Source organism: Syngnathoides biaculeatus, chromosome 10, assembly GCF_019802595.1.
Source record: "Syngnathoides biaculeatus isolate LvHL_M chromosome 10, ASM1980259v1, whole genome shotgun sequence".
Classification (NCBI taxonomy): Eukaryota; Metazoa; Chordata; class Actinopteri; order Syngnathiformes; family Syngnathidae; genus Syngnathoides; species Syngnathoides biaculeatus.
In genome coordinates, this window is record NC_084649.1 from 11,802,007 (window position 1) to 11,826,500 (window position 24,494).

The following is a 24,494-nucleotide window of genomic DNA, read 5'->3' on the forward strand; positions in this document are numbered from 1 at the left end:
CACAGGATTGAACCTGGGTCCTCAGAACTGCTTTACTAGCTGATCCACCGTGCCGCCCTTTTTAAAACTTAAATTTCTGATTTGGGTAAAGCTCACAAAAACACATGGAGAAACTCTCACTATAGCCCCTCCCCTTTCTCATTCACACACACCAATACAAATCCTTTCTTGCAACCTCCTTGACCCATTAATTGCTTATATCTTAATCATTACTTTTCTCACTTGGGATGCATTACATTGTAATGTTCTAAGGATACCAACTGGCACAGCCGCATGCAAAACAAAAATCATTGTCAAGAGGGCACCTGGGGCATCAAGGGATAAGTGGGGCAGGGGGTCAGGCACCCCACCTTCACCAGCATGTTCCTGATGGCAACCAGTCTAATGATAAGTGCAAAACAAAATGAATGGATGTCTCCAAAAATCCAGAAATATTTTTTCAACAAAATCAGGCAGGCATTCCCAAAGTTGGGGTCTGGGCCAGGCTAGGTCAGTGTTTAGTGGTTTGCGGATTGTCGGAGTAAAATTCCGTTTTATTGAACTCACAGTTTTATTTATTGCCTTATGATCATTTAATTTATGTACAATACAGTAGTGTCACAAGGCCTGGGGACCAGATGTGGTCCGCCACATTATTTTAAGTGGCCTGCAAAGACAAATCATGTGTCAGCTTCCATTAATCTTGTTAAAATGTGTACCGAAATGTCAAATACTCCTATCACATTGAGAAATTGCAACCATTTTTGTTACCATCTTGAAAAATAGTTGAACAAACTATTGCCCTTGACCTTTGATTCCAAAACTCCATTCATACATCTATTTTCTCCACTGCTTATCCTCACAAGGGTTCCAGGCGTGCTAGAGCTTTTTTTTAGCTAACTGGGGGCAGGATGGGGAGTGCACACTGAACAGTTTGCCAGCCAATCACAAGGTACATAGAAACAACCAACCATTCGCACTCACATTCAAACCTACGGAGAATTTAGTCTTCAATTCAACTACCGTGCCTCTTTTTGGGATGTGGGAGGAAACTGGAGTTTCTGGAGAAAACCCACGTAGGCACGGGAAGGACGTTGCAAAGTCCACTGGGGAAGGCCAGAACCTGTATTTGAACTCCCGACCTCTGAACTGTAAGGGGGATGTGTTAACACACACATACACATGATTCAGTTTCACATTTGCTGATGTCATGTTCAATGATGATTTGAACTCAAGTTTTGTTTGATTTTTGAGGGCTATTTTTTTTTTTAACAGGTGTGTTGCCTTTGCTCCTCTGACTGCAGTAGATTGTTTGAATCAACTTAAAGTGAGACATACTTGAAGGTGCATAATTTAGAAAAAAAATACCAAGCATATTTGGTGTGTTAATGGTGTCAAAAAGGCAAGCTATCTCAGTTTATCTGCAACCTGAAAGTTCAGTGGTCATTTTAAGAAAGAAATGGCTTTTGCCAAAGTGCTCCAAAGTCATCAGAAATTTGAGCCATCAGAATGTGGTTAGAAAAGAAAAATGTGGTCGTCAGTCTGTGGTGAAGTGTCTTTGACTCAGGTTATATGAACAAAATCCTCTTAAGTAGTATTTCGATACTAAGCGCTCTATTTTTATTAATTATGTTTGGAGGCTGAGCACATTCTAGGTTCTGCCCCGTCAATTCCATTCGTGTTGGAATTTCTTTTCTTAAAGTGAGTATATATATATATATATATATATATATATATATATATATATATATATATATATATATATATATATATATGTGTGTGTGTGTGTGTGTGTGTGTGTGTATATGTATATATATATTTTTTGTTGCTAAAGTTCTCTTTTACATGCACAGTGCTAATAAAATTGTATCTGGTAATTCCAATATCTGACAGGTGAGCTTCTATACAAGATGAAGTAAAGCAAAGGTTCAAGACATCTAAATCATGATGATCGTATGCCCAAAACTTGGTAACAACATCCATCCATCCATCCATCCATCCATCCATCATCCATCCATCCATCCATCATCCATCCATCCATCCATCCATCAATCCATCCATCCATCCATCCATCCGTCCATCCATCCATCCATCCGTCCATCCATCCATCCATTTTCTTTGCCGCTTATCCTCACGATGGTCGCAGGGAGTGCTGGAGCCTATCCCAGCTTTCAACGGGCAGGAAGCAGAGTCCACCCTGAACTGGTTGCCAGCCAATCTCTGGACACATCGAGACAAACAGCCGCACTCACAATCACACCTAGGGGCAATTTTAGAGTGTCCAATTAATATTGCATGTTTTTGGAATGTGGGAGGAAACCGGAGTGGCCAGAGGGAACCCACGCAGGGACGGGGAGAACATGAACACTCCACACAGGCGGGGCCGGGAACTCAGAACTGTGAGGCCAACGCTTTACCAGCTGATTCACCGTGCCGCCTTGGTAACAACACTTAAATTTTATTGTTAAATACACACTAGTCTACTTTTTTTTGATGGAGATGCTGATTTTTTTTTTTTTAATTGACGCTCTTTGGATAGCTATCAGCTATGGATTGCAGTATACGGCACTACGAGTCATAAAGAGTCTAAGGTTTCAATTTAGGAGACTACATATAAGGTAAAAATCAAGTACAGTAAAAATCATGTTCTACTTTAAATGCCAGATAATCAATAATATGCATGGGTAAAAATTTTGGAACCCTCTTGTTAAAGAAGAAAAATATCACAGTGGTTACTGAAATCATATGAAACTTCTGTGAGTGAAATTATTGATATTGACAGGCCTTTCAACTGAGGAATACAGACATGATTTTACTACAGCGATTGCCTCAAAAGTTTGTGCAACACAATCTTCATTTTAGGATTGCTATCATTTTGGTCCACACTAGTTTCATTAATTCCAAAAAAATAAGATGTGAAGGACCACGCAAAACTGTGATTAGCTGGCAACTAGTTCAGGGTGTACCCTACCACCTGTATGTAATTAGCTGCAATGGGCTCCAGCATTTCCACGACACTTCTGAAAATAAGCTGTACAGAAAATGGATGGATGGAGCACACGAAAGCAATGCCTAATTTCCATCTCTTAAATTTCAGTTTATTTTTTTTATTCATTTTAATTTTGTCAAGTTATTGCACTGGCCATTGCTGCTCTTTCTTTCCCCCTATTGTATCCAAGTGTATACATTTGTTATTACGCTTGATGTAAGTAATCAGTTATGGAACCAACAAAATACACTATTTGCGTGCTGTGTTAAGAGTGAAAACGTTTATATATATACATATAAAGAGAGAGAGAGCGATAGAGAGAGAGAGAGAGAGAGAGAGAGAGAGAGTCTAAATACAGTAATACACAAAGCCAATGCAACTACATATCTGAAAAGTCATTTGGGGCAGAAATAAGCAATAATTTAAAAAGTGTTTTAATGAAATGGGGTTGGGTAACGAGTTTGAAAATTTGAGATTTAGATTTATTAATCAAATGTTCAAGAACCTTTGTCATGTGTATTGTTGTTGTATTTATTTTTTAATTTTGAAGGAGAAAATAGCTAATTGATTAAATGAAGCACTGTCATGACTCAAAGTCATTGGCGCTGTGTGCACGCACACTGTGTGTGTGTGTGTGTGTGTGTGTGTGTGTGCGTGTGTGAGGGGAAGTCAGTGACCTTTTGACATCCTTGCATCCAGCCCAAGTCTTCCTATTATGTAGTCCGAGAACAACAGATGGTTTGCCTGCGTAGAAGCTCAGGAAAAATAACCCACACACACACACAAAAAGATCCAAACACAACAACTTACATTCATGAACATGCTTTCTACTTTTCTATGCTGGCATATCTGCAATGTTTTTTGTTATTTTTTTAGACACGTACTGGCACATAATTGCTTCAACGCAGCGCAATCCAGCAGTTGCGAGCACACATTAGCGGAAGCTAAAACTGCAGACAACTCGAATCTCTCTCACTGCATATTGATTTAGGTGTAAAGGACTGATGTCAGTGTTTAAAAAAATAAAGTCTATTCAACAAATAATAAAGGGAGTTTAAGTGGGTTCACTGGTGTTATATGCTTCCCTTGCAAATAGACAGTTGTGTGATTGGGCAATTTTTACTGTCTGCATAGTTCACCACGTCCTTGATGTGTTTTGGAAGCCTGACAACTCCTTTTGCAGAGTTATTACCACCTTTTTCTCCCTCACTGCCTCATTCATTTACTAATTGACAGCATAATCAGTGTTGAGATTACTGTCTCTGAAGAAATTTGGGCATTACATCATGCAGTCTGTCGTGGCAAAAGGGGGAAAAAATGCCAGAGGAGTGAAGAAAAAAAAATGTATAACTCAAACGGGGTTCTTGTAATAATTTGGCATCGGCTATTAAAAGGAATTCGGTCTCCTAACATTCGTCTATCGAAGCTTTTACCATTTGAAAATGATGGCGGTCCATCAGAGCATCACAAAGGGCCGCCGCTGCAGTAAATCACTACACATTCATTAGTACGATCAATACGCTAGAAATATGCATACTGTACATGATGTGTATGTGTGCGCTACTGTTTTTCGTGTGAGTGAGTGTGCGTCCAACTCGATCATTTGGATCATTTGAATTTGAGAATGTTTAGAACTGCTACACAACCTGCGTCATTAATGTGTCAATCTCACTATCGAGTGACCATTGTGTGCCATGAGAAGCAATCTGTCATCGGGAAAATGTAGAATAAAGAAACACTAAGATATCATTTGCACATTTGCACACATCCCAGTTCAGTGATAAGTCTCTCAAAAGATGTTTCCTTTTTTTTTTTTTAAATACCATTTTCTCATCGCATTTGTCCCACATGTTGCTCTGCTAACTACAACGTGTAATCATTAGTTAAATAATGAGCATTTTCTTCCATGGCTTTATTATCCAGAATTATTTGATTGAGCCAAGTTGTTTTACTCCCACATTTTCCATTTTTGGAATCACATCGAACATTTTGCTGGTGTCCTTGAAGTTGCTCCCCACCACTGTCATTCTGGTAATTTTTCCATTCAAGAAATATAAGAATATGTTTTGCCTTTTTTCAAAGTAGTGAAGAAGTCAATCATTGCAGAATTTTTCTAATATTTCTATGTTTCTCAAATCTCTGAATATTGCGCATGTAGTTGGTTGAGCTTAACGTGCATTCTTTCACTGTAAAATCAATTCATACAATAACATTTCAGAAGTGTGAAATGTCAGTTTACTAACAAAATCATGTTGCCAAGTGAAGGCCGAGCACGAACTCATGAAATGTTAATATTTGCCAAAAATGTTCATTCGTCCTTTCAGCAAGAGCACTAATTTTGCTGTTTGCATTTATACTGCTTGTTTGCAGTTAAGTAAATGAAGAAAAAAACAAAAACAATATGCATTTCTAAGGGCATAACATATAACCAATATGAAGTTAAATGGGAAATATAAACCCAACCCTAACCCTACTTTGTTGGGGTGAAATTGGGAAGTGTCAAAGGCATCTTAAGGTATAATTGACTTTTATGAAACAGGTTACGACAGGAACTGTTTGATCGAAGAGATCAAGCTGATCAGGTAGAAAAGAAAAAAAAAAAATCGGTGTCCTTTAAGCAGACACGAGTTGAAACCCAGAAGGAAATCCCAGTGACGGCCAGTAGTTGCATTACAAGTATATTAACTTTTCAGTAGTGAATCTACTTGTGTGATCACATTGTGATAATGTGGTAGTGTTTACAGAAGCTATATTTTCTCAGGTAGTTCTAAACCTCAAATGTTTTTTTTCTTCCGTTCTTCACATTAAAGTACCCGTCCTCATGCCTAGTTTACACGCTGCCTGCAACGGTTCTGTGCGACATTTGAGCCATATTTCCCCCGCAAATTGTGGTCAAATTCCAATGTGTACAACATTTCAGGCATTTGAATTTCGAAACCACTGCAGATTTTTGCCACTGGGTTTTAGTCCTTCATGAATAGATTTGTGTTTAATTCCATTTTTTGTGTTTTTTTTTTCAAAATGCTTGCGGTAATTCAGCTAATGGCTGATTTTGTCATAAAACTGTCAAACGTTGTGAGTAGAAGTCAAGTTAGGGGTATGCATCTGACGTTTTAGGGGCCGTAGGCCGGCCCTACTTCTTTATCGTAATACTGCCCCGCCTAATGTGTGTGACAGATGGAAACAAGGCTCTTGAAAAATATCATGAAAAAAAAACAATCAATTTGGGAGACAAGGTTTGATTTAAAAAAAAAACTTTAAGAATGTTGCAAAATCTGGAAATTGCAAAATTTGTAGTACCCGCATAAATCTACAGTCGAATGACATGAAGTTCCCAGATGTATGTCTCCTACGGTGGGGTGACTGTTGAGGCGAGAAGCACAGTTTGGGTCTTGGTGATATAAAATGACAAATCCTCAACAGGAGCTGGCTGCAGAACTGGAGGGTTGTCATTTCTCCTATTCGAATCTCAGAAACCTTGTGCCCCATGTTAATCAGGGTGAATAATTATCAAAGTGGACAGGTAATTAAATTAAAACACACGTAGCTTCATGCACTAGGTTGGCTGTACTACACCCCCCCCACACACCACCACCACAAAAAAAAAAAAAAAAGCTTAATTAAAGGGAAATATGACAGCCCTCACCTAATGTGTCACAGAGCTGCTGATCCCTCCAGTATGCAGTTGGGCTGATTGTGACATGTGTGCAGGAACCAAATTCCGCTACGTTTCATTTTCTTGTTAAAAGGGTTTCCCTTGTTGCATTATTTGTTTGCATATGAGGGTAACAGCGTTTGAGAGGCGAGTGGGAGTGCGGCTTGTGCGTTAATAACAAACTGTGAGCTTTAGCAGCCTTCTGGGAATAACGCTGTGGTAAACTAAAGCTGCACTACAATACAACTTGCTGCAGTTGATATTTACAAACAAGCTCCAGGAAAGTCCCAGGATGCCTGGAGAGCTCAGGAGACGCCCGAAACAAACACACAAGCAAGACAATTATCCTGTGCAGAACAAATTATATAAAAATAGAGCAAACTAAATGTCCACATACATGCATGTTTTACAAATAACGACAACAAAAGCTGCACATGCCTTATTGTGTTGCATGAGTAAATACAATGAGGTTGTCCTTAGAATAATACATGAGCGAGTACAAAGCTACAGTATTCATAGTGTGCTTACGTGGCCTCAATGCAATGGCATTGGGAGAAGTAAGAAAAAGCAGTGAATGATCACTGTCATGCGATGCGTCGTCACACAACTAAACAACACTGGATGGCCTTACGGTGGGATTGTTTGGATTCGCAGTGCACGGAAGTCGTAGATGGCTAACAAGATGTTTGTGCACACGCTTGCATGCAGGCAGGCAGGGAAGGAGAACAAAAGAAAAGTGAGGGAAGGTCTCATTCAATACCTCAAGGACCCCAATCATTTTGTGGGAATTGTAACCCAAAATTTTGGGAAGCTGTGTGCAGCCTGTGTGTGTTTGTGTTAGTGACAGGCACACACTCACACTAACCCAAATGCAACAGTCGAAGCTGTGTGTGACAACTTGCAGAGGCGAGAGACAGAAATTTGACAAACAGTTGGATTGTCACACGTATAAACGATCTCTTTTTTTCATGAAAGTCGCTCAGAATAATTTGTTTGAATGTGTTTAATAACAACCACATTTGGTTTTGATTGGTGTAATTCTCAATCTGTTAACCATATACGCATGTTTTCATGTACCATTTAGCTCACATCCACCGTAAGGGTTTCTTTTCTGATGTTTGGATTGAAAATTATCTGAGGTAATGAGATGGAAAACATTTAGAAGTGATGGAGGGGCCAGATGAGGCTACATGATAAATGTTTCATCTTGTTTGTTTTGATTTTACAACAGATTTACTGTAGAAACATTTTGTATAAAAGGCAGCCGTACGTTGACTTAAGAGTATCGTAAGTTATCGGTCCCAGTTTCAAGTTTTAAGAGTTACAAGATGTCACTTGGTCAACAATTCAACAAACAAAAAAATGTCTGTTTTGAGGTCTCTGGAAGGGATTAATGCCACTTTAATTCACATTTATGTGATGAAATATTGTGCACGTACATTGAATTCAACGCTTGGTCATGGAATTCAGAATCAGAATCACCTTTATTGGCCAACTGTGTAAAAACACACTAGTAATTTTTCTCCAGCAGTCGGACATTCAAAACAAAGAACAACAAAGCAATAAAAACAAAGAACAAGACATTTCTGTTTATAGGAACTATTCCTTATAAGAGTCGTGCAAGATGTAAAATCTTCTTCATTTAGAATAGATAAGAGATAAGTGTGTTAACGTCCCACCATTGTGTTAAACTTTTACAGAGTGCCTCAACCAGTGCATTGTCAATTGTGTAAAGGGAGCAGTTTAAAGTGACAAATTATTTATTAATTAAATGCATCAATATACCGCTGTACATCCGTAAAAGTGGACCAGTACAGCCAAGATGATCAGAGAAACTGGCAGGTACTCGGTGTGTCTTCTGGTGGGAAAGCGGAAGAGGCTGGGTGGTGGAACCTCAATGTACAGTAAATTATACAGTGAAAGAGGTTAGCAATGAAGAAGTGGAACACTGAGAGGACCGAGGAGAGGAGAAAGGAATACATTGAGATGCAAGATAGAGTAAATAAAGATAACAAAGCCACTCAAGGATGGATGCCAGGTTGGATGGTCAAGAAGGAGTGAATGATCTATAGAGGTTGGCCAGATGGGGTGATCGAGACGGGAAGGACGTGGAGTACATTAGGGTATACAAGGGTAGAGATGGAAATGTTTTGACTGGTGTCAGTGATGTGCCAGATAGATGGAAAGAATAGAAAAGAGGATGAAAAATGGAAAGGCAGTTGTTCCTGATGACATTCCTGCGGAGGGATGGAGGCATCTAGAAGAGGTGGCTGTGGAGTTTTTGACCAGGGTGGAGGACTTTAAATATTTGGGGTCAACAATCAAGAGCAAGTGTGTGGTAAGGAAGTGAAGAAATGGTCCAAGCAGGTTGAAAGCAGTTTTAAAGCAGATCCTTTTTTCCCTCTCTTTTTCTCTTTCTGCATGGTACTCGTAACTCCAAATTTGCCTCACAACTCAAGACAAAAAAATAAGATGAGCAACGGGTTGTTTCTCTTGCAGGTTGGCTGACTTGGAAGTCGAGGAGTGGCTGTAGGAAATAAGGTTCAAATGCGTGTGCTGTGGCCTTAAAGTTTGCAGATGAGCCACTTACAACCTATCCTGTGGCGAGATAAGAAAAGCTGCAGCTGACTGCATTTGAATGTTGGGAAAAGTCGGATTTCAGCCTCGAATGGGTGTCAGTCAGAGGATAAATGGAGATCAAATCATTCTCTGTCATGCAATTGTTCAAAATACTGGCTGCCCAACATTCAGCCATGCGCATCGCTACAATACCGGTGATCCTAATTTTTGTCTGACTCCCACCTAAATTCTTGTGAGATTGCACCGTGAAATGTGGAGATCTACAAAGATGCACAACCCACAGGCATACATCCGCACAAACACACACACACGCCTTCCAGTCCATTCCCTTGTGCGATCCTGTATCAAAGCAAACAAATGACATGCTGTCTTCTCCTGTCGTACCCCCCGCACTGTCACTTTTGATGTGTGCTTGTGTAAAATGACACGGCGTATCTCTCCAGCTGACATTATCACTCGCCGATGCGCTCACATCTTCGGCCGCAAGCCTTTCCCACAGGACTCCCTACAGCAGGGGTCTTTGTCTCCAAAAGCTTCAAACACACACATACACACACACACACACACACACATTGAGAAACACTACTCTGAATTTACCTCAGAATTGTGCGCCGTAAGTCTGGTTCAAGGCATGAATGAGGCTGCAATCGAAGTATTGAGGGGAAGGAGGATGAGAATGGCTTGCTTTAGTAACCTTTCTGGCATGCGTGCATGTGTATCTGCTTCACAAGATGAATTATGAACGTACTGATGGTTTTTTTTTTTTTTTTTTTTTTTTTATAATCCAACAGAAAGAGATGTAACCCAGAAAGCTGTGTCACATTAGTGTGGCCATCAGTGTTAAGCTGACATCTATAACAGCCCTCATACAATAACCAGCTCAAGACTCTATCAGCATGTAGCGATGAGTTGACAGATAGCAGGAAGGACTGTTTATTTAACAAGAATGAAACAGAAAAGAAATTATTTATATAAAATCATTGTTTGACTTATTAGGAATTTGAAAAGTTTAATGTAATTTAGTGGCCTGCTCTTGGCTGGCAACCAGTTCAGGGTTACCCCGCTTCCTGCCGGAAGATAGCTGGGATAGGCTCCAGCACTCCCACGAATAATTGATTAAAAATTCATTTATAAATCAAAAGTAGTGAGTGCCTTGCAGATTACTGTAACGGGGTAAAAGATTTGTTTCGTCCGAACATTACTATTTAAGTAAAGGTAAAATTAAGATGCATTAAAACTTCTCTCACAAGTACAATTTGTCCTAATTGCTACTTGAGTGAATGTAACAGTGTAAATGTAACGCATTCCAACCCACCTCTGGATACAAGCGACATGGCTAATGAGTTTATTTATTTTCTGCTTTGAATTACGAGCAAAATTTTAAGAGATAAATGCGTAGGGTAGCAGTGAACTCAATACAACTCATATCACAAAATGCAATGGTTTGGCAGAAATGGAACAATTCTTCAAAAAAGAAACTTCAAGCTATTTAATATCAACCCACTTGAATTTTACGGTTAAACTAAACATCAAATGAAGAGAAGTCGCTATATGCAGAACATCACGCGACCAAACTCAGGTAACTGGTTAATGGGAACAACGGACATGATGGTTTGAACTCAAACTTGCTGGGGCAAAAAAAATCTTGATGTCTTTGGAAATAATTACATAATGTGATGTGATATGTAAACAAGTATCAAGCCTAAACGTCATATATTTTCAAATTTGGTACCTCAGTGGTGACATCTTATGTTAAAAAAAACACTTTGTAGACGTTTTTGCCATAGAACATAAATAGTGGATCAACAGATGTAGACAGACACGTGGACTATTTGAAAGGAGTGAGCTGAAAAAATACTCATCTTAGTATTTTGACATTGAAAGAAAAACATTTCTTTGTGTAGCTTCATTTATTGCTACTCTTATTGCAGTTGCGTGTTTTGCGGCTTTATGTTAAACTACAGCTGTCTTTTGAAAGAAAAGAAAGAAAGAAACATTCATGTCCAGTAGGCTTCATAGCCTTGGAGGTTTAAGATCATCAAAAGCAATATACTTTTCACAAAGGTTCCAATGCGGAATTTACTATCGACACATTGACATTTTGGGAATGTGTATAATACGCGGCCTAAAAGCCTCAGTAAATTCCATTGCCTTTCACCTCAATATCCTCCTGGACCATTCATCTTTTTTTTTCTTTAGAATTACAAAGATGCAACTTTTTACAATAATAACAAACGTTTTTGTGTTCAAGAATTTCAATTTGATGTGCCTCGCACGAACACGCACGAGCAAATTCATTCATTCAGCCTCTCTCCCTACTGTGAGTTAAAGCTCATTTAATCATCATCGTGAAAATGTACGATAGCTTGAATATATAAGAGCAGCAGGATTCGAACACTTATTTGGAGTATGTCAAATATGCCCATCATATACAACGCGTACTAGTATACATCATTTGCTTTTATTGCTGGATGTGTGTTGTTGTGTTCACCAAAAAGGGGATTGTGAAAGGCATCAGAGATCACATCACAGTGCTTTTTTTTTGTCACATAAAAATGTTCATGGAAGGCATTGTTGAGTGAATTTCAATAATCACCCTGAAGGACTTTTTTTTTTTCTTGGGCCATATTCTGCTAAATGTATCTCTCTCCTTCTAATTCCCCTTCACAATATGTCTGTCTCTGGCTACCCATCATGTTATTGCCTCTCTTTTCTATTCCCCTGTGTTTGATTCTGACAAATACATGGATTATCGACCAGGGGGGATTTTTTTAATATATGGCTAATGTGAGCTTTCATGCCTGTGCTTTAATCTGCTGAGTATTTAAAACCAATCTTGAGAAAGGAGCCCGAAAAAAGAAAGAAAAAAAAAACGCAGAGGTCAGGCTTTTTCTGTAGGAGAGCGAGCGTAGGAGATTGGGCGAAATCACCGAGGTAGAAATGGGAAGTAAGGAAAAGACAATGATTTAGCTTCTATTTAAATTCTAACTAGGATTAACTGTGGAATCGCAGGTATCAAACCTCAGAAGTCTGTCAAAGAGAAAAGTTCTTGCTGCACTAAGCTCGGAAGATTCTGCAAGATGTTTCCGCGTGCGTCTTGACTCACCTTTCTTGGTTTAAATCACTCCTGAAACGTGAAAACATATCTCTTCCAATCTGTTGAAAGGAGCGAGGACACAATACAGTGAGGGATGAAAGCCCAGCACTCACCCCGAGTGACGTCTTCTTGTTTTAAAATTCAGACTTCCTCCAATAACTGTCTTGATTTCTTTCACTTCTGCTTTCATCTGTCTTCTTGTTTCTCCTCCTCCCGCATCTCTTTTCCTGTATGCGTCTCTCCTTCTGTCATTTTTCGGGTCCATCCGAAAGCAAGACAGGCCCCTCTGGCAGGCGCGTGTATGCGAGGCCAAAGAAGAGAGTATGATTTGCTATGTTACTCCCCTATCCAACTTTTTAAACTGCATCAAGATACTTCCAGACCAAACTTAGTTTTTATAGCTGGAATATGAGGTATTTAATGTATCGTCGTGCTTGGGGAGGAAGAGAACACATATATAACCAACTGGATAAGGTAATCAAAAAAAAAAAATGGAAAGAATGGATTCCATCACAGTTCCAAAAGAAAAACGTAATCAGATTACAGGTGGAATTATTACAAATTTGGATTGTCTACTATTTAAACACCATATAACCCATTAAAATTGTTACTAAAAATAATAATGGAAAAAAACCTCTCCTGCCCAAAGACAGCCTGGTGAGGATCAGCAGCTAAGAAGATGGATGGATGGATTGATGCATTCACAAGTAATGTGTCGACGGTAATAATGTCCATATCCAAAACGCCTACCGGTTATGTCTTGCATATAATTATTTTTTTCATTTTTCTTTCCCCTATTTGACTTGCTACAACTCACACTGAATTACGTGGATAGTTTTAAAAGCTTTGTCAGGAAGATGGACATCATGGAGAGCAAGAGGTTAGGATCCCTGCCTTGCTTAAATCCTGGGTTCAGAAAAGACCAGACGGAGATGTAAAAAATATTTATTTTACTCCTATTTAATTTCTTTTATCACATTGGATATTGGAGTAATCCAAAAGAAATTGAATGTAATGAAGTCACATTGATATTACGGCACCTGGTTTACATGACAGACAAAATGTTTTAATAGGTAAGTTGTAACTGTGTCAGAATACATTTTTAAAGTAAACCTCCCAACCCAGCATATCACTGCCATAAAGTGCAACAGATGCGTAGTAGAGAAGATTTTACACACACAAACACACACACACACACACACACACACGAACGTGTTCTTTACAGAGGACTGAAGTTTAGCAAAAAACGTATGCAGAAGCGGAGTGAAGTTTACACGGTCTGCCGCGTTTGCACGTCTCACCCGGTCTAGTTAAGTAGGGCACGGCTGATACCATCTGATACACTTGTTTGCTCACCAGCCACACAATCACAGTCTGTCCGGGCTGCTGAGGAAGCATTCAAACAGCTATTTGAACATCAATGCAGCATGCAAATAAAATTCACCACCCCCTTTTTTCGCATCAGATAAGATAACCACCAAGGCCTCATCTGGCAGCTCTGAGATGCGTTTTGCATCCTGAGGCTATGCTGCAGCGACGAAAACATCATATATGAGCCCTCTCAGCAACTTTACTCCAAAGATGGAAGAAGTTGGTGCAGGCGCGCGTGCACGCCAAAACGCGCACGGGCTAAACAGTAACAGTAGAGAAGGGGCACGTTGGGGAGGGGATTAGCCAGCAGAGTACAGTAGAGGGGATGAGGTGGCTCTTTAATTTGGAAAGTTTGATGTGAATGACGCATATAATGGCTCCCCAAGATGATGGATTCAGCTACACATGCAATATGGAAAAGTGATCCATTCACCTTATTCTCGCTCGCTCTCTCTCTCTTTCTCTCTCTCTCACTTCCTCAGGCTCTCTGACTTTCCCCATCCCCAATTTCTTACCTCAATCTTCCATATCATGCACATGAAGTGACTTTTTTGTCTCGCTTTCACACACTCACTCTGACTCATAGTTGGAGCCTTCAGTCAGTCTCCGTTTGTCATCAGCATAAGAAACAGTCACAGGTTGTCCATACATACTCGCCCGTTTTGTTTAACTGATTTGTCCGACAGTATTCAGATTGTTTTGCGATATATGTGCACAATATACTACAATACACGAGTTGTTGCAAAAACCTTTGTAGTGGTAGAGAACCTCAGTGTATTTCATGGGGCACTCTCCAATTGTTTGTGATTATGTTGAACCAAATCACTTCCATTAATATGTTCAGCTCAAATGAAACAGTCAACTATCTTTTAAATGCCACAGAAGATATGAGGCAAACATTTAATAACTTGTCTTGAAATCTCGTGAAATGAGATGTACAATTTTTAACTGGCGACAGTTCTGAGGACCCGGGTTCAATCCCGGCCCCGCCTGTGTGGAGTTTGCATGTTCTCCCTGTGCCTATGTGGGTTTTCTCCAGGTAATCCGGTTTCCTCCCACATCCCAAAAACATGCAACATTAATTGGACACTCTAAATTGCGCCGAGGTGTGATTGTGAGTGCGGCTGTTTGTCTCCATGTGCCCTGCGATTGGCTGGCGACCAGCTCAGGGTGTACCCCGCCTCCTGCCTGTTGACAGCTGGGATAGGCTCCAGCACTCCCCGCGACCCTCGTGAGGATAAGCGGCAAAGAAAATGCATGGATGGAGAAATTTTTAACTGTGACAGCAGATGACTATAAATTCAAAGTATCCTACAAGTTACACTCATGATCAATTTCAGAGATATTAATTGATTTGACATTATGATTATGATTGCGCCCGCTAATACATTTGTTTTCATCTTAAATTAGTTCCAGGCAAATCTAGGAGGTACAGTAGGTGTGTCATTTAGCGGCAGAAAACAGCGTTCAGTGCTGTCGTTGCTTTTAGGCGGTTTGCAGTGGTTGAACAACTGTACTATATGTCTCCTTAAAATTCAAATTGAATAATTGAACAAAATACTTCAATTTTATGCAGCGCAGTACTCTGCCACATACAGTAAAACTGAAAACAGATGAACAAATGTTATGAGAGTACTGTGTGTATTACCAAAATAAAGTACAACTGTTTCAATAATTGCGCTGGAGGTCTGGTCAAGGTTTGGACTTAAAAAAAAAAAAAAGATACTTGCTTTGAAAGATTTTGAAACTATTTTGAAACGCTGCAGCAACTTACAAGCAAGAATAGCCTCCGATATTAGCCCAATGTTTGTTGCTGTCATTGCATTTATTTCTTTTGAACATCCAATATTGCCACATTTCTGTTTTTTTTTCAGGCCCTGACACAAATGCCCATCTAATTTTATCAAAATAACAAGATGGGTTTTGAATAAGTTACTTATTGTCTATATTTCAATTTTGTAGTTTACTTATAAGTCGGTGATGTTCGGGGTGTGTGTTTGTGTGTATGTGACAGAGATAATATTTATTTGATAGGTAACAGTTATTTCAAGTAAACGCACCTGCATGACATGACTGTGAAAAAATTCTGCTTGAGTGCACATATTTTTGGAGACATTTTCATCGTGGGCTGCATTGTCTCCTCTTGTTCATAAACAAGTGAGACAGCGCATTTTTCGACATTTTTCATAATGTTCATGAATGTGATGGTAAACCCTAAAATAGCAAGAGATTTTCTGATGAATTGTAACTACTCCCACTCTAGTACATGAATAAATAAGTCCAATTTGAACCAGTTCGAGTAATAGTATAAAACGATTGTCAACATTTACATAAAAAAAAGTTAACGTGTGAGGCCTATTGCCAAGTCAAACAGTTCTCTCCAGTCTGGTGTGTGCTCAATTATTTCACCATTCTGTCTGCAACTGCAGTTGTTACCGGGGGCACTGAAAGGGCCCATGATGAAGCGGAACTCGTGAAAATATCATTTTTAATGAATTGAAGTGGTGGGGCCCAAGTGATCATTTTTCACATGGCCCCAAATCCCCGGTGGCACCCCTGGCTTTTAGGGTCTCACGTTTGAGGCTTTGTTGTGCCCTGATGGAGGATCCAGACACTCCTTAGGCCGCTCTTTACCAACACTTAACACAAGTCTGTGGTTTGCTAGCATGCAAAATTACAAACAGACTTACCTTCGACTGGGTGGGTCCAGGAGAGGCGCGCTGTCAAGGGCAAGCCGTCGGGTTGGTCCTTTTTTGTTGCCCTTTTCTCCAGGGATTTAACATCGACATTCCTCCTCCACCTATGAGAAGCGTTACAATGAAAACAAAATGAGTTTTTAGGCTACTTGTGATTCCATTGTATCAACATCAACTTATTGGTGTACAATCTATCTAGTGACAGAACAACTAGTAAACTGTACTAACAGATGCCAGATTGCAGTACGAATGTACGGAAAACCTTATTCCAGGGGTCATCAACGCGGCGTCCGCAGGCTAATGGTAGCCCACGAGGACCAGATTAGGCGCCTGCGAGACATGTTCTAAAAATACCGTAGGCCACAAATTGTTACTATTATTTGTGCTTTAAATTCTGAATCTGACTTGTTCACGTGAATTTAAATTTTAAAATACCTGTAATGTCATTTACTGCAATAAATTAAAACAAAAATATTTTACGCACGTGTAATGAAGCAAGTCTAAAATTTGCTGCAAACAGGTCACGTAGCCTTTCATACGATCGGTGCTCACAAAGTAGCCCTTAGCCTCAAAAAGGTTGCTGAGCCCTGCCTTACTCCTTGCAGGGTTCAAGATGGCTAGCGGGTTAGCGGCCGAGGCTAAGCAGTCAGTACACTCGTCCTTCAAGCGGTGACATGCTGGAAGCAAGTGTTTGAACCCAGGTCTGGCTGCACAGGGCACAGTTGCCACCTTTACATATTTTACTTCATGAAGATACCCGAAAGAAGATTAAATGTTATCTATAAAAAGTTTTTGTTCATATTTAAATTGTGAAAGACTGTTCAGCTGTCTCTGTGTGCCCTTGGTGGCAACCACTTCAGGATGTACTCTGCCTCCTGCCCGATGAGCTGGGATTGGCTCCAGCACCCCCATGACCCTAGTGAGGATAAGCAGTTCAGAAAATGGATGGATGGATGGATGGATGGATGGATGGATGGATGGATGATGGATGGATGGATGGATGGATGGATGGATGGACTGGTCCTCTATTGTTTGATCTGCTATGAATCGTTTCAGACAGATTGGGTTTAGGAGTGCTGCAGGTTACAAGATTGAAATAAATGGAATCGTAGTTGTTGCTTATTATCTTAGTGTTGTGAGTTCTGCTCAGGCCCACAGTGCTTCTGGTTGGCAGGCCTATGGTGATAAACACGTTACACACAATACTAGGTGGCTCGAGAATATCAAGATCAATGAAAACAACCATGCAGTAACGCGCTGACACAGGTTTGTAAGCATAATTACTGGTCAGACCTGTTTGTTCTGTGCTGAAAAACATTTCTTTTCTGAAGCTTAATGGATTTAATAAAGCTGTTAGTGGTTTAAAAAAAAAAAAGACAAAAGAAATTGCACCATGGGGCAAAATGCTGTACATAGCGCAAAGGCCCTCAATAAGGACGTTGTGGTTTGGATCTGAACACAGACATCTTTCTATTCAGAGCCCACCTATTACGCCTGCAATTTAACCTATGTTTTGTTATATAAAAGTATAGTAGTATTATCCATATTCTCTGTAGTTTTCTGGCCATTACTCCTAAATGTATGCTCTCGGGAAAATGTCCAGCCCACATACTTGCATTATATCAATTGTATGTTTCTTTAAAAATTACTGCATTTAAAATTGAATTGTCAGACAGAATGACTAGCTCAAACACATCGTTCTGAAATGCCGCTACATCGCAGTTCTTGCTTCATGGTTCCGCTATATTGTAGATTTTTATTGCAGTTGTTACTCTTTAATCATTTACTGGTTTTTCAATATTTTCATGTTCTCCATTGCGGTATATTTCTCCATCAATATATCATTTGCACATTTATTTTGGAACAACGTATTTTCACAAAAATGTTCAAGATAAACAATGCCATCACAGATGTTATTATTATTTTCTTTATGCAACTAATATAATGAGATTAGAGCATAACACACATTACAAATTTTACCCTGGTAATTAAACATAGCTACAGCCGTGTTCTTTCATCTACTAAATACAAATTGGGCTGGGTTACACAATAAGAGCAAGTGAATAAAAAGTTATTTGTGTTCAAATAAAGTGCTGAAGTGAAGAAAAATAAAGTGACTTTCATTTTTCTGTTTAGTGAAGTGTGTTTCCTAATTTTTCTTTCTATTATTTTTGGAGACAGGGGGAATTTGAATTAGTCATTTTGCACTGGCTTGGCTAAGAGAGGAACCTGATGGAATTTAAAAATTGCCTGTTAAATGTAATACATGAAACAATTTCTCAGTCCTCGCTTGACAGAGTATGAAATGTTTGTTCCTAAAGCTTTTGGATGGCATGGGCGATAACCACCTTTCTACAGTATGGTGTCCCACCCAACAGGTGATGTCCTACATCTTATGCATTGGTGTTAATGTGCAGGTACAGTAGTTGACCTTAATATTATTGTCCATTTGGCATTATATACCAGGCTATTTGTAAACATAAGAACCAGCATGTCCACATGCATACACACAAATATAAAAAGTGCTGTGTCCAGATGATTATAGAGCAATAAGGTGCCCTCTGACTCCATCAGCACAAAGGTGCCCCTGACGCTCCTCAGAAAATACGACAGGCCTTTTCTTTTCTTGCACTCAAACATAATGCTCTCCATTTGGCATTTTGACATCATATTTTCACTCAACCCCTGTACTGGATTTTTTTTCTCTTCCCTACCTGGCAAAAATCATGGCCACAATAACATTATTTTATTTTTCTTGCTGCTCCAGTGCACAGCATTCAACCCCTAACACTCTATTCTTTTTTGTAATGTATTTTTTTTTGTACTCGTCTGGCTGTCTTCTTCTGTGACTTCCAAGGTCAGACAGGACAAACAATGCCACTGGTGTGTGCCCGAACGTTACTCACTTACCATCATCGCAGCCGCAATTGCCTTGGCAACACACCAACCATTAATTTTCAATTAAAGCAGACAAAGAGATGACAGCCCAGGGTCCATGGAAGATGTCAAGAAGCAGTATTAATATTCGACAAGTGAGCATAATTGTGTGTCCATTTTCCTCAGCTCTCATCTATGCTATCAGTGAGTTGTGAAAGCAGCAGATAATTTGAGGGTATGGGAGACACCGCTCTCTGTTTTCCTTTAACCAAGACATCGCCTGATGTAGCTCTCTGAGAAATATGGCACTCATCATTACCTTTATGAATATTTTGTCAGGGATGTTATTATTTTCATTATCACTCCATCGAAAAAGAGGTTATTTCAATGGCAATTCAAATAGGCATGCACACACAGATCCACACACCTGTAAGATGTGTGCAGGACACACGAGAGACTGTTATAGGAATGTATTTGATCCCCCCCCCCCAAGCAATCATCCAACTTGTATGTAAGTTGGTCCTCTGGTGTTATGAATGAAGACGACGCTGCACGCTTATCCACTGAGCTCATGCTCAGTTACATGATGTCACGGTAGGCCCTTGGCACACATGAAAGAAAAACAACACCCATCCAATGCACTATCGAAGCTTTCTTAAAAGTCCATTAAAGGCAAAAATATAACTTTAAAAATTTGACACACTGCAGAAAAAGACTATTGGAAACATACATGACAATGAATGAATGATTAAAAAAGATATGTCAAATCAGTCGATTCAAATTTGTCAAACTGAGGCATGCTTTCAGCTTCTCAATGTTGTGGGTGTGTCGCTGAATGCGCTAAAAAACCCCGCCTCCTCTGAATTTTCACTTATCAATCAAATGAAGGCCTTCTCTCATGGCTCCTAATTGAGGAGAGGAGAATTCCCAGCCACACACATTGCACATAGTCTTACGAGCTGTAGAGAGGCAGCTTCTGAAATGCGGGATAATGACCATCAGCTGCACTGCCAGGACATTTTCCCCTCGTTTGCCTCCATTGACATTCAGCGTGCATCACACTGTTGTGGGCACCGAAGGTGCAGCCACAGCAGTGCGTGCACCATGGTCCCCCCCAAGATGTTTTTTTCTCCCCCCTTCCCTTCCTTGACCCATAGCGTCACAGCTGCCAGGGGTGTGGCTGACGACACTATCTCCATTGCACCCGCAGCGGGTCTCATCCAATTCGCTGCTGCCTCACTACAAGGCGGACAGGCCTCACACCACGTCAGAAAAATGGCAGCCCGTCACAGACAACACTGACAGAAATTGATTTTATAGAGGTCTTTAAACTGTGGTTTGTCTAGACCTTCAACCCAGGACCTGTTTGCCATGGCTGACCCTACCAGGGGCATGAAGCCCCAGGCAATTTAACTACTAGGATCACGAGAACACACGAACCCCTCCACCAGGATAAGGTTACGGCATCCAGGAAGGAGCCATATAAAATAATTAAATTTAAAATAAAACCAACCAATCATTAATTCCTCCTTTCACTGCTTTGTACTATGTGGGATTAAAAAAAATAATAGATTATTTTGACTACATGAGGGACATTTATTGCTGTGTGTGTTTTGTATTTAATGGAATATTTTAGCTATGAAAAGGTGGTAAAAGAAATGTCTTGACACAATTCCATGCTTTTGCTCCCACAATCCTCCAATCTCTCCATCACTACCGCCCATCCTGTTATTCCACCATAACAATCCACACTCTTATGCACCCACAATCCCTTTCCCTCAACTGCTGCTCTGCCCACCCCCACACGCTGTTGAGTGTGCCCCTTAAATCAGAGAGTCCCTAAACTGCTCCATAAAAGATGGCAGGTTCTCTCCTGTCCAACCCCCTTCTCCTTTCCCCACTCTTGCCTCCTTTCTGCCTCCACACATTAGTGCTTTAATTAAGGTAATTACTTTGAGAGTAATACTAATCGGATCCCCTTCCCTCCTGGCACATATTCAGGCTCATGCACATGTGCACACACGCTTTCATCGTAGTATACAACTTCTATCACCAGAAAAGTAAACCTAATCCTGGTCTGGTTAGTCTGGACCCTACTCGAATACAGAGGATGCTTGAGACTCAACACCTGTGCGGCACAGTCTGTGCACATCAGTGGTTTTACATTGAAGCTTAAGTACAGCAAATACTCATTTTGAAAGGTGGAAAAAAAGACACTACATGCCATCAGCAGCTCAAAAGATGGAGAACAGGGACAGGAGTTGAACATAAATAGAGTTAATCATACCTTGACTGGATTGCCATCTGGATTAGATCCAGATTGCAAAGCAAACTGGCTGACCTGTGATTGATCTCCATGCAAGATCATCAAGGAGACCTGTTGGATTCCCAAATATTTTTTCCAGGTCTGGATGAAGGTGTGGTAGAGAAGACTGGGAAAGTTTGAAGAGGAAAATTTGTAGTATGGATCAGATTTTTTTTTTCATGACACTATTCAAAGGATTTTGGATTTTGTCGCAAAGTGCAACACAAAAGTTAGTTGATCTGGTACTTCATCCATATGAGTATCACCGGTACAGAACACTACACTTGGTTTTCTTGATATTCACCGCAGGGAAGGGCGCAGAGAAATATGGGCAAGCTTGCCCATATTTGGATGTGGTTTAGAGAACACCGACGCAATATGGATTTCATTCAACGTGGTTGAGATCTCTGTCCATCACTATGCCTCCTTCGCCACATCACAGTCAGTCATTTCTCCTGTGTCCGAAAGCTCCAGAACCTATTATTACTTTCAATTTCTCCACGCGGTTTACTGTACAATTTTACCAAAATCATTTACTCTTCCCACTCTGAAATCACTGTGCCAGCCCCTCTCCTCAATAGGAGAGGATTGACAGTATGCTATACCCAAACAGAATTTCTTTAAATTTGAGTTGACATGTGCCCACCTTGTGAGTGGCCACAGAACGCGACGTGGCTCTGTTTTCATAATGTTGCTGCACATTCATAATTAATGAGCCCGTCAACAGAGCATTATGCCGTGCTGGTGCAAAATGCACGAGTGTATTTATGAATTTGTGCTGTTGTCTTGAGAGAAGAAACAAAGGCCTAAGAACAATAACCCACTGGATATGGAGCGTTTTATAGTAAATTGAGAACGGCTGTGACTCAAAGCAGCTGTGTCTTGGCTGTCCACCTGTACAAGGTCGAGGCAGTGTGATCCGGATCCAGGAGTCCGGTGTGCTCTTCCAACAAAAAGAGTCTCACAAACTGCACCTGCAGTACTTATCCGTCACTACCTTAATAACATGCATGAAATAATCATTTGTTGGAGGCATTTCCACAAGATGGCAGGTGTCAAGGAAATGACACGCAGCTGATCCCATTAATGTTAGGAGAGGTCACAGCAGGTGTTGTTCACGCAAGGATTCATGGATTCATGTTTGGCTCCAGGCATCCCTTTTCTTCCCTTTTTATTACTGGGGAGATAGAAACCAAGTGCTAAGTTGAATTCACTGTGATCTGTACAACTGGCCTGTCACAGGAGATTCTGAAGTCCTTTCTGTCACCATCCCCCTCCCTAGTGCTCCCAAAGGCACCTTGGATGATAATGAGAGCAGGAATGCAGGTACAGCTCAGACTCGGGGGTTTCAATTAATGCCCTGCAGATTAATAAAGAGTAATAAGGTGGGCTGTGCGCTTGTGTGTATACGTGCAAGTGCATACTTTTGTGCATGCACGAGTGTCATTGTGTGTGTGTCCGCGTGCGGTGAAAAGACCCCCGTGGCTCACCGTGATGGGCACAACGGAAAAGGGGAGAGGACTGTGAAAAAAACAGTGGTGTACTGTGGAGAGGAAAACTCTCACAGTGCTGATTGGGTATTTGCCAAAGGATTTTTAATTGGTCATCTGCTTCAAGCCACCATAGATTAACAGCAGGTGTTCCTGAAGTCTAACTAACTAGCCGTGTGGCCAAATGGGACTTAAATCATCACCAATTCTTACAAAAAATAAACGTGGTCCACTGACAAATTACAAGACTTGAATACAATCAGGCCGTACAATATTTTTTATTTTACATGCCTGCTAACACAAGTGGATTCCACTAACACACATTGTTGCAAGCAACTGCATTTGAGAGCGATTGGTCCCAAGGCATAAGTGTAAAAGTCTCAGAACCCAGTATTTTCTCAAAGTCACCAGTGGTGTTGACACAACAGCGGAGCATACCAGGCATTTATTTGCATGATGATGCCCTGTGCATGATTGTAATGTCAGTTTACGATTGGAGCCAGAGATACTGTTGTCCATTGGATGGTCAACAGACTATTGTAACCTACGTGTTACAATTGGAATAACGTGTTGAACTAAATCAATCAAGTTTTTGTTCTCAGTTGCTATCAACAATGCAGTGCAGTTACAGACAGAACCAACTGTTCCCTGCTGAAATATTTAGTTCACTAACCTGAACTTTGCAACCACAAAAGTCTGTAATGTCTATTGGAGTTGGCAGTAAATGCACAGCTGTGAAAGGATGATTATGTGTATTTTGTTTTATCCATCAATTCATCCATCCATTTTAAGAGCCACTTATCCTCACGAGGGTTGCAGGAGTGCTGGAGCCAATCCGAGCTGTCATCTGGCAGGAGGCAGGGTACACCCTCAATTGGTTGCCAGCCAATCACAGGCCACATGGAGACAGACAACCATTGGCACTCACACCTTGGGCAACTTAGAGTGTCCAATTAATGTTGCATGATTTTGGGATGTGGGAGGAACCCGGAGTGCCCGGCGAAAACCCATGCAGGCACGGGACGGGGGAGAACATGCAAACTCCACACAAGCAGGGATGGGATTTGAACCCAAGTCCTCAGAACTGTGAGCTACTTTGGGATGCTATAAAAAAAAATTATTTTAAAAAAATGCTGCGAGTTGGAAAAGAGAGTGGATTTAAATACCTTTTTGTCATTTATCATGTGTCCTGCAGTTTGAAAACTTTACAGGTGAAACTGTAACTTTCTTTCTACAAGGATTTTAAATGTGACTGACTGACGATGTGTGTGTTCGTCTTCGACTACATTTTCTGTTTACTTCAAACGTGTATGTTGAGATTAGGTTGCCAAGGTCTTCCCCAGCAATGAAAAATCTAAATAAATAATAAAAATAGTTTTTTCATTGAGGGAAAGGTCATTTGAAAACAAAATGCCTTGAAATATTGCCCGATGAATAATTTAGGATCTCAATATT